Here is an 11,152-nt window from a genome sequence, read left to right on the forward strand (position 1 = left end):
TTTGCTCCATTTTATACCAAAATAATATCGGGAGGGGGTCTCACTCACTCTCTTGTTTTGTTTTGGTTTTTTTGCACAAAAGAGAAAAAGAAAAAAAATATATCCTTCAAAGACGAGCAAGAAGTCGAACTCTTAATATGTGCCTCTTCATGTCTGAATGTTTGCCCCGAGAATATAGCTAGCTTCTCCTGCTTCAAATGCTTTTGCTAGGTGGGAACTGAAATGTAAATTAAGCTTTGGTCTTCCTTCAAGGTTTAAGAGTATTCTAGGGAGAGGGAGGTCTTTTTTTAAAAAAATAAAAATGCGAATGAAAGAGCTACGGGTGTGTAGGGGTGTGTATGTGTGTGTGTGTCCATGCGCGGAGGTATACGTTCAGTTTTGCAATTACAGTGATACCTCGTCTTACAAACGCCTCGTCATACAAACTTTTTGAGATACAAACCCGGGGTTTAAGATTTTTTTGCCTCTTCTTACAAACTATTTTCACCTTACAAACCCACCGCCGCCGCTGGGATGCCCCGCCTCCGGACTTCCGTTGCCAGCGAAGCTCCCGTTTTTGTGCTGCTGGGATTCCCCTGAGGCTCCCCTCCACGGGAAACCCCACCTCCGGACATCTGTGTTTTTGCGATGCTTCAGGGGAATCCCAGCAGCACAAAAATGGGCGCTTCGCTGGCAACGGAAGTCTGGACGTGGGTTTTCCCAGCCTCAGTGAAATCGTAGCATCGCAAAAACACAGAGGTCCGGAGGTGGGGTTTCGAGGACTTTGGTGGTTTTGCAATGCTGCAATTTCACTGATTCTCTCTTCGCTGGGAAACCCCACCTTCGTACTTCTGTTGCCAGTGAAGCACTCATTTTTGCGATGCTGGGATTGCCCTGCTGGGATTCCCCTGCAGCATCGCAAAAACACAGAAGTCCAGATCTGGAGTTTTCCATGGAGGGGAGCCTCAGGGGAATCCCAGCAGCGCAAAAACACGCGCTTCAGCAGGCAAAAGGAGTGAATTTTGGGCTTGCATGCATTAATTGCTTTTCCATTGATTCCTATGGGAAACATTGTATCATCTTACAAACTTTTCACCTTAAGAACCTCATCCCGGAACCAATTAAGTTTGTAAGACAAGGTATCACTGTACTAAGATTGTCGGACGAGCCGGTACAAAAACAGCCAGATTGAAGCTTGGGAAATGGGCCCCTCATCAAGTCAACAGGAGTGCTGATTGACCACCAGTTTATCAAGTACTTAAGGCAGTGATGGTGAACCTATGTCACAAGTGGCACGCAGAGCCATATCTGCTGGCACGCAAAGCATTGGCCTATCTCAGCTCCAACATGCATGTGTGTGCCAGCCAGCTGATTTTTGGCTCACACAGAGGCTCTGGGAGGCTGTTTTTGGCTTCCAGAGAGCCTCCAGAGGGATGGGGAAGATGGTTTTACCCTCCCCTGGCTCCAGTGGAGCCTGGGAAGGGCAAAACACAAGCCTACTGGGCCGACCAGAAGTTGGGAAACGGGCCGTTTCCGGCCTCCAGGGAGTGGGGGAACCTGTTTTCGCCCTCCCCAGACATTGAATTGTGGGTTATCTAATTTCTAAAACCCTAATTAAAACTTTTTAAAAAAGAACAGTTCAGCAGCACACATACCAGTCATCCATAGCGATTCATGCACATGGACAAGCTAGTGGTTGATTTAGATAGCTTGATTTCCCAGAAATTCCCTTGGCCATATTCCGTTCTTTCTTTCTTTCTTTCTTTCTTTCTTCCTTCCTTTCTTTTTCTTTTATTGGATTTGTATGCCGCCCCTCTCCGGAGACTCGGGGCGGCTAACAGCAACAATAAAACAGTGTACAATAATAATCCAATATTAAAAACAGTTAGAAACCCATTAATATAAAAACCAAACATACATACAGACATACATATCATGCATAGAATTGTAAAGGCTTAGGGGGAAAGGGAATCTCAATTCCCCCATGCCTGGCGGCAGAGGTGGGTTTTAAGCAGCTTACGAAAGGCAAGGAGGGTGGGGGCAATTCTAATCTCTGGGGGGAGTTGGTTCCAGAGGGCTGGGGCCGCCACAGAGAAGGCTCTTCCCCTGGGTCCCGCCAAGCGGCATTGTTTAGTTGACGGGACCCGGAGAAGACCCACTCCGTGGGACCTAACTGGTCGCTGGGATTCGTGCAGCAGAAGGCGGTCCCTGAGATAATCTGGTCCGGTAACATATCCATCCGAAAGAGCTTTGGATTTATTGACTTACGATGCTCTGCAGTGGATGGAGATTGCAGATGGCTTCTCTACCGTAGTAGGAACACTAAATAGACCAGGATTTTTTCCTTCTTTCTAATCACGCTTCTCACTAATACCCTCATTGGGGGAAGGAAGGGGTCCTTCTCCCCCCCTCAATTAGTCTCATCCCATCGTTCTCCAGTTTAGCTCTCGGGGTGGCCAATTTCCACCAGCGAGCAACGCTGCGGCGGCTCCCTCTGCACAAAGCAAGCAGGGATTTCCCCAAAGTGCCCTTTGCTTTCTGTCTCCTGGTATGACGGATGCCACTTCAAAGTGGAGCCGCAGCCCAGGAGCTGCCGTAGCTCCATGGCAACGGTAAGAGGTGATAAACAGGCCAGGTTTCTGCAAGCGATTCAGGCGCGCTGGGCATTAAATTGTCCAAAGGATTCGCATGCACACACATTGAAAGGGGGGGGAAAAACATGTTTGCATGGCCTATTATTTTTTTTAAAATGGGAAGTTATTTTTAAGAACTCACAGTTCCCAAGATAAGAATAAAACAAAGAAAGTAAAGATGTTAATACGGTAGGACAGTGATGGTGAACCCATGGCCCGGGGGCCACAGGTGGCACTCAGAGCCATATCTGCTGGCACACGAGCTGTTGCTCTAGCTCAGCTCCAGCATGCATGTGTGTGCCGGCCAGCTGATTTTTGGCGTGCGCAGAGGCTCTGGGAGGATGTTTTTGGCTTCCAGAGAGCCTCCAGGGGGATGTGGGAGGGCGTTTTTACCCTTCCCTGGCACCAGGGAAGCCTTGGAAGCTTGGGGCAGGCAAAATACGATCCTACTGGGCCCACCAGAATTTGGGAAACAGGCCATTTCCTGCCTCCAAAAGACCTCCGTGGAATGGGGAGAGCTGTTTTCGCCCTCTCTGGGCATTGGATTATGGGTGTGGGCACTCGCACATATATTGCGTACCCATGCTCTTTGGGCACCCAAAGAAAAAAAGGTTCGCCATCCTGAGTCTACGGAGAGGGACGGCATACAAATATAATAAATATATAAATAAATCACTGCCGTAGGAGAACCAATATGATGAGATAACCGAGTTGGAAAGGCACTTGGAGGTCTTCTAGTCCACTCCCTGCTCAAGCAGGAAATCCTATTCCATTTCAGACAAATGCTTGTCTAATCTCTTCTTGAAAACATCCAGTCCTGAAGCACTTCGTGTTTCTGGTGGCAAGCTGTTCCACTGGTCAATTGTTTATTTTTTTTAATTTATTCTTTGTCCAATATACAATACATATGAAAGAGAATAGACATTGAGTAATATATATAAAGATAGTAAGTAAAAAAGAAGAGAAATATATGAGAGGGAGAGAATATATATGATATATGAGATAAGGAAAGACAATTGGACAGGGGACGAAAGGCACACTAGTGCACTTATGTACGCCCCTTATTGACCTCTTAGGAACTTGGAGAGGTCAATCGTGGAGAGTCTAAGGGAGAAGTGTTGGGGGTTGGGGGTTGACATTATTGAGTCTGGTAATGAGTTCCACGCTTCGACAACTCGAATGTTGAAGTCATGTTTTTTACAGTCAAGTTTACAGTCAATTGTTCTCACCGTCAAGAAATCTCTCCTTCGTTCTCTCCTTGATTGGTTTCCATCCGTTGCTTCTTGAGCCAAAACCCCATTGGATTGCAGAGGCGGAAACTCCCTGATAAATTTCTCTCTCTCCTATGGACTAGGCCAGTGTTTTTCAACCAGTGTGCCGCGGCACACTAGTGTGCCGTGAGACATGGTCAGGTGTGCCGCGAAGCTCAGAGAGAGAGAAAAATGAGAGAGAAAGAAAGAGAGAGAGAGAGAGAAAGAAAGAGCAAGAGAGAGAGAAAGCAAGCAAGCAACAGAGAAAGAAAACAAGAGAGAGAGAAAGAAAGAGAGAAAGAAAGAGAACGAGAGAGAGAGAGAATGCAAGAGAGAGAGAGAAAGAGCAAGAGAGAGAGAAAGCAAGCAAGAGAGAGAGAGAAAGAAAGAGAGAGAGAAAAAGAAAGAGAATGACAGAGAGAGAGAATGCAAGAGAGAGAGCAAGAGAGAGAAAGAAAGAGAGAGAAAGAGAAAGAGAAAGAGGGAGAGAAGGTGGGAGAGAGAAAGACAGAGGGAGGGAGGGAGGGAGGGAGAAAGAGAGCAAAAAAGAGGAAGGAAGGAAGAGAGAAAGAAAGAGGGATGGAGAGAGAGAGAAAAAGAGAAAGGGAGAGAAAGAGGGAGGGAGAGAGAAATAGAGCGAAAGGGAGGAAGAGAGAGAGAGAGAATTTTTTTGTCCAAACTTTTTTTAGCCCCCCCCCCCAATGTGCCCCATGGTTTTGTAAATGTAAAAAATGTGCCGCGGCTCAAGAAAGGTTGAAAATCACTGGACTAGGCGCCTGAATTGCAAACATTATCGCTGCAGCCACAAGAGGGCACAAACGTCTTTCCAAAAAGGACGGGATTGAATTTTGTGACAAGTGGGGAGATCCCAAAGAGGTTTCGGAGGCTGCCCTGGTCCTACGCTGGCTCTGCGGCCAGATAAAAGCCACACTGAGAGATTCTACCTCTGCCCCAGGCGTTCACCCCTCCGTTCTGTGACCGTTTGTATTTTAAATAGCAACGGAGAATGGTTTTTTGCTTCAAGCACAGCACAATGAAAAAGGGAAAAAGCGGAGCACTTAAAATACTAGTTGCTGTGACAACACAGCAGAGGATGAAGCCTCAGAGAAGGCTTAACAGCTGGGAGACCAGGGCTAATTAAATAGCAGCCTGACAAGAGAAATTAATAGATGAGAGATGAACCTTGTCTAAATCAGCAAGCTCCATATTATTGTGCCCTGGACTCTTCTTGTTTCTCTCGCTCCCTTTCGCTTTCCTTCCTTTTTCCTTTCCTTCTCCCTTTCTCTTTTCCTCATTTTTCCTTCTCCTTTCCTTCCTTTTTCCTTTCCTTCTCCCTTTCTCTTTTCCTTATTTTTCCTTTCCTTCCTTTTCCTTTCTCCTTTCCTTTTCCCTTTCTTTTCTCCTTGTTGTGATTCCGTCTGAGGCCCCTCAGGGAACGGCTGATCCTCTGCCGGCTTCCTGCTCAGAGGGGGAGGATGAGGAACAGGAGGTTCAGGCAGACGGGGAGGAGGAATCTCAGGCTGAGGGAGAGGGAGGACAGCCAGAGTCCCCCGAGGGGGAGCTCTCCCCAGCAAGCAGCCTGGATTCCTTAGATGAAAATGCACAAGCAATAATCGATCTCCGGCAGAGAAGAGCAACACAACGAAGGGGACAATTAGCCAGGTACTTTCAGCACTAAAGAGGCAACAGCTGGGTTTGGGTGTGGTGCTCTCTGGAAAGGCTGAAAAGGCAGACCCACCCTTCCTGGCTTGTGGAGTGTTATCTTTGGGAGTCCTGGGACCTGGCTGTGATCTTTGGCGTCTTGGAATTCTGGTTTGTGACTTTGAATACTGAAACCTTGGGGGGAAAAGGTGTGGGTCTTATTCTCTACAGTGGTGGGTGTGCCAGCAAGAAGTCTGCTGTATTGTCTGGACATCAGGACTCTGCTGTGAAGTCTCATAGCCTGCCTGTTGGGAAGAACAGGTGTTTCTCTGTGTTTATTTTTCAAACTATAAAGTGCTTTTGCTTTTACCAGCATGTCTGGCTGCTTTTTCCAGTTGGTGTTGAAGTCTGGGGGCACCCAGACAGAACACTCCTCTTCTTTCTTTCCCCCCCTTTCCGTTCCTGTCTTCTCCTCTTTCTCCATTAAGATGATGATTTAATGCCCACCTATAAGGTCACAGCCAAATAAGGTGATGGGATGCTGGGCAAAATATACTGCTCAAAAAAAATAAAAGGAACACTCAAAGAACCCAACCTAGATCTGAATGAATGAAATATCCTCATTGAATACTTTGTTCTGTACGAAGTTGAATGTGCACCATAGCGTGTGAAATGGATTGTCAATCAGTGTTGCTTCCTAATGCAGTTTGATTTTACAGAAGTTTGATTCACTTGGAGTTATCTTGTGTTGTTTAAGGGTTCCCTTTATTTATTTTTTTGAGCAGTGTACATCATGCACAAAAGGAAAAGGAAAAAACCACAAGAAGCAAACAAAAATAATAATAATACATCCTCTCCAATAGCCCAGATTCAAAGAAGCAGAGATTAACACCAGGCAAACAATTGAAAAGAAAATACCCTAATCAAGGAACTTATCAAGGAGAAAACCATAAATTTACAAAGGCAAGCGGGGTAAGCTACTGTAATAAATTGGGAGCAAATCCTTTCACTAATCGCACTGATGATGTTACCTAGTTGGGCAATGAGATAGCTGCCAGCAAACAACTAAGCTCAGAGAGCACAAAAAACCCAAAACCTTTTTCTATCAACTTCAAGAAAATCACATGTGTTATAACCCATGGGGATTGATTTATCTCAGTGTGTGTGTGTGTAATTTTTGAAACAGACATAAAACTATCTGTATTCCTTATTAAACCCTTAAAATTGCTAGTAATGATTCACCCATACAGTGGTACCTCGACCTAAGAAGGCCTCTACTTACGAACTTTTCTAGATAAGAATCGGGTGTTCAGGATTTTTTTTTGCCTCTTCTCAAGAATCATTTTCCACTTACAAACCCGAGCCTATGAAACTGTAACCGGAAAAGGCAGGGAGAAGCCTCCGTGGGGCCTCTCTAGGAATCTCCTGGGAGGAAACAGGGCTAGAAAAGGTGGGGAGAAGCCTCCATGGGGCCTCTCTAGGAATCTCCTGGGAGGAAACCGGGCCGGAAAAGGTGGGGAGAAGCGTCCATGGGGCCTCTCTAAGAATCTCCTGGAAGGAAACAGGGCTGGAAAAGGTGGGGAGAAACCTCCATGGGGCCTAAGAATCTCCTGGGAGGAAACAGGGCCGGAATAGGTGGGGAGAAGCCTCCATGGGACCTCTCTAGGAGTCTCCTGGGAGGAAACAGGGCCTCCACCCTCCCTGTGGTTTCCCCAATCGCACGCATTATTTGCTTTTATGTTGATTCCTATGGGAGAAATGGCTTCTTACAAACCTTTCTACTTAAGAACTTGGTCACAGAATGAATTAAGTTCCTAAGTAGAGGTACCACTGTATTGTACCCACTTGAAGAGAGTTATGATCCTGTCACTCATAGCAGCAGCTGTAAACTAAGATGCTTATTATGCCCACACGGACTTTCTCATAGTAGGTGGGGGGCTGCTAAGATGGGAAGGAAAATTATTAAAATCAACCAACAAAAACTCTTGACAAAATTGGAACTGGGTTTAGATTTTTAAAAAAACGTGTATTGGATAGCCAATACCAAATAATAAACATGACAGTATTAAAAATGTAGAGAGTATACAACAAATAGTACAGAAAAATAATGTACAGAAAGGTAGAAGTTTACAGCGGTCTGCAGAATTGTCCGACATCAGAACTGTAAAGCCATATACAGGAGTCTCTTCTGCCCTCCAAACCCCACCACCCAAACCCACCCCACCCCACCCTTTCATTCAAGTGGAGGAAGCTGCCCGGGGCAGCCAGGAGGCTACAAGATACACAATGTCGCAAATTTAAAAACACAAGGTATGTAAAAAAAACAGTGTTAAAATGCAAAAAGTGCAATACATATTATACACTGGCTTGAATAAACGTTTTTCTTATTATTATTTTCGATTCAACCTTTAAAAAAACCAACTCTGAACAGTTGCTTTGTTATTAAAAATATCCCCCGCCTCATCCCACCCCCCTCCCCAGAACTCATGGCGGTATCCACAACATTATTCTTGATGTTCTACGAAAGTAGCAATATAAGTATAATATAACAAGAGCCCACCAATGGGAGGAATACTGGATATACAAGACGATGCTTCTTTGGGTCGTGTGAGAAAGGCGCACACCTGCGGAAGCGCCAATTAAATTCACTGGATGTGGCGAGAACTCCGAAGGTAGAAAAGACTTCGTACTCTTGGCTATGAAAAAGGATCTGTACAATGACAAACGGTCATACAAAACACTTAGAGCCACCAGAAGACCCAGCTAATGTCATTTAACGCTTACATGCCTGTCTCGCCTTTTTCGCCAAAGGGTGGAGCCCATTACTGTCACTCACCCTGATAGACACACAACTTTAGGGTCACATCCTACGGTTCGATTCAGAGAATTTCAACCTTTGGGTGTTTCACGTCCTCTTTTAACATCTCCTAATGAGGCAAGAGAGTCTTCTGGTTTATGAGATTGTGTGAAAGTGGGGAGACCTTCCCTTCTAGTAGGGAAAGTGTTCCCCAACCTCCAAATATGGTTACAGAAGACCATCGAGAGGCAGGTGAATCTTTCCACTCCTTGGATTTAATTAAAAGCTGGTCACCCCTTTTTAAAAAAAAAAAAAATATATTAATTGCTTCACCTCCAAGCAAACAGGAGGACCACGTTAACTCGCTAGAATGAAAAGACGTGGTAGGCAGAAATGTACACCCTAACTGTAAACAGCGTGAATTGCCTCTGAGAGGCCATTGTTGGAAGACAGAGCATTGAGTAAGATGGTTTACGTTGACTTTTCATGGCACTTCTTATACAATTGCAAAAAAACATTATTTTTTAAAAATAGATGGCTTGTTTGGATTCAGCGTGGCAGTTCTTAAGGTTCATGCTAAACGGACTAATCAGAACGAATTAGTTCATTGCTGCAAACAAGGGCTAAGTTGCAAAGGAAGGAAGGAAGGAAGGACAGCGTGGGAAAAAAAATGATAAATGGGACGGACAGAAAGATGGAGGAAGGGTGATGTAGCTCTCTTCTTAGTTGCTCCTAAAAATAATCTCTTCTCTGTACAATTGGAGATAACGTAAGCCAGGGGACTCTAAACTTGAATTACTTAACAACATGCAATCCAAGCTTTGCTCATATAGAAAATGAATTTACAAAATCTCTTATCTTGTTATCAATGGACTTGGAACAAGGGCAATAGCACTTAGACTTATATACCGCTTCACGGGGCTTTACAGCCCTCTCTCCAAGCGGTTTATAGGGTCAGCCTATTTGCCCGCAACAATTTGGATTCTCATTTTACTGACCTCAAAAGTATGGAAGGCTGAGTCAGCCATGACTCGGTCAGGATCGAACTGCGGGCAGTGGGCAGAATTAGGTTGCAATGCTGCATTTTAACTGCACCATCACAGCTCCAATATCACTTGGACCAATTACGTTGGTTGCAATAAATGAAAACCAAAGCCTCCCATTTTTCAATCTCTTTTAAAGCCAGCATGAGATAGCCAATGTTTTTTCTTTAAAAAAGCAAATATTACTTTTTTTAGCATGTCTATCACAGAAGATGACAGAGAAAGTATGATTATGGGCAGCAAACACAAAAAGGAAATGAAACTTTACCAGTTTGTTAGGAATTTATTTATCTCTCCCAACCCACCCCTTTCTTCTACTGGCTCGGGCAGCACCTGAGTCACAAATATACACACCTACGTTCCCACCCCCCACCCCTTTCTCCTGCAAAGTTAATTTGCTTTGATTGTGGTTCAACACTGGAAATATTCTCCAAAACGTTGAAGATGTTGAAAGTTTTATTCCATATACTTTAGCTTACAATGATCAAGAATAAACTATGGGTGAGCCATAGTTTACACCTGATCAATGTATGTTAGAGCAGTGTTTCCCAACCTTGGCAATTTGAAGACATTTGGACTTCAACTCCCAGAATTCTGGGAGTTGAAGTCCAAATATCTTCAAGTTGCCAAGGTTGGGAAACACTGTGCTAGAGTATCTGGAATAAAACTCCCACGTCAATGCAAATATCCAGAAGGACACAACTCTGAAATCAAACATTCCAACAATAAGAGCTGTGTTGCTAAGATACATGGTGGTATCTGTACTTAAAAGACCTGGCATTTGAGAGGGTTTTGCTCAACGGAACACCCTTTGCAACTGGCAAGAAACAGACTAAAGCAGGGATGTCCAACCTTGGTGACTTTAAAGCTTGTGGACTTCAACTCCCAGAATTCCCCAGGCAGCCAGCTGAGGAATTCTGGGAGTGGAAGTCTACAAGCCTTAAAGTCGCCAGGGTTGGACACCCCTGGACTAAAGGGTGAATTTACAAAGGGGACAACAACTTTTAAGCCTTTGTTCTATTTTTTACAATTCCCATGATGAATCGGGGCTGGTTGATATGATATCTTTGGAGCCACAGGTGCGCTGTTCGCTTTCTGTTTTGATGATGCCTTGGACGGACAGAGGTAATGGCAGGAGTGAATAATGGCAGTTAACAGTTATATCACAGCCATCCTTCAGAATATTGTGTTACTTTTCCAAGTCCCTGCGATCGGGGAAATTATTCGTAATAATAATTTATTTAAGTCACAACTGGGCATAGTGCAGGGGATGGCTTAAACGAATCTGACGGATAAGGTTGTGTTGCATTCCATTGTCGTTGTAAACAATGACGCTTCCTACCACTCTGTGGCTCCCAGCCCAAGGCTTATTTATTTATTTATTTATTTATTTATTTATTTATTTATTTATTATTTATTTATTTATTGGATTTGTATGCCGCCCCTCTCCGGAGACTTATTCTACTCCTGCACTGAAAATGCTCAAAATAATAATAATTTTAAAAAGTCCTCCGAGTTACATTTCAATCCAACCAGATAGTTAACCTCACAGTGATGAGAACGGATCTAGCCAGGCTTTTTGAATTATTATAATATAAAAATAAAAATAAAAAGCTTACAAAAAGCAATGCAGCATACCCCAAGGCCATGGATTACAACTGCTGGGGAGATGACAGAATTATATACGCTTTAAAAAAGAAAAAAAATAAGAAATCCGAAGGAACAATCCGCACTGGCAATGAATTCCCGTATACACAATAGAACAAGCAATCGGATGTCTGCCTAGGCTTTGGGGTGAAACAACACAAA

This window comes from Erythrolamprus reginae, chromosome 10 (assembly GCF_031021105.1).
Source record: "Erythrolamprus reginae isolate rEryReg1 chromosome 10, rEryReg1.hap1, whole genome shotgun sequence".
NCBI lineage: Eukaryota > Metazoa > Chordata > Lepidosauria > Squamata > Dipsadidae > Erythrolamprus > Erythrolamprus reginae.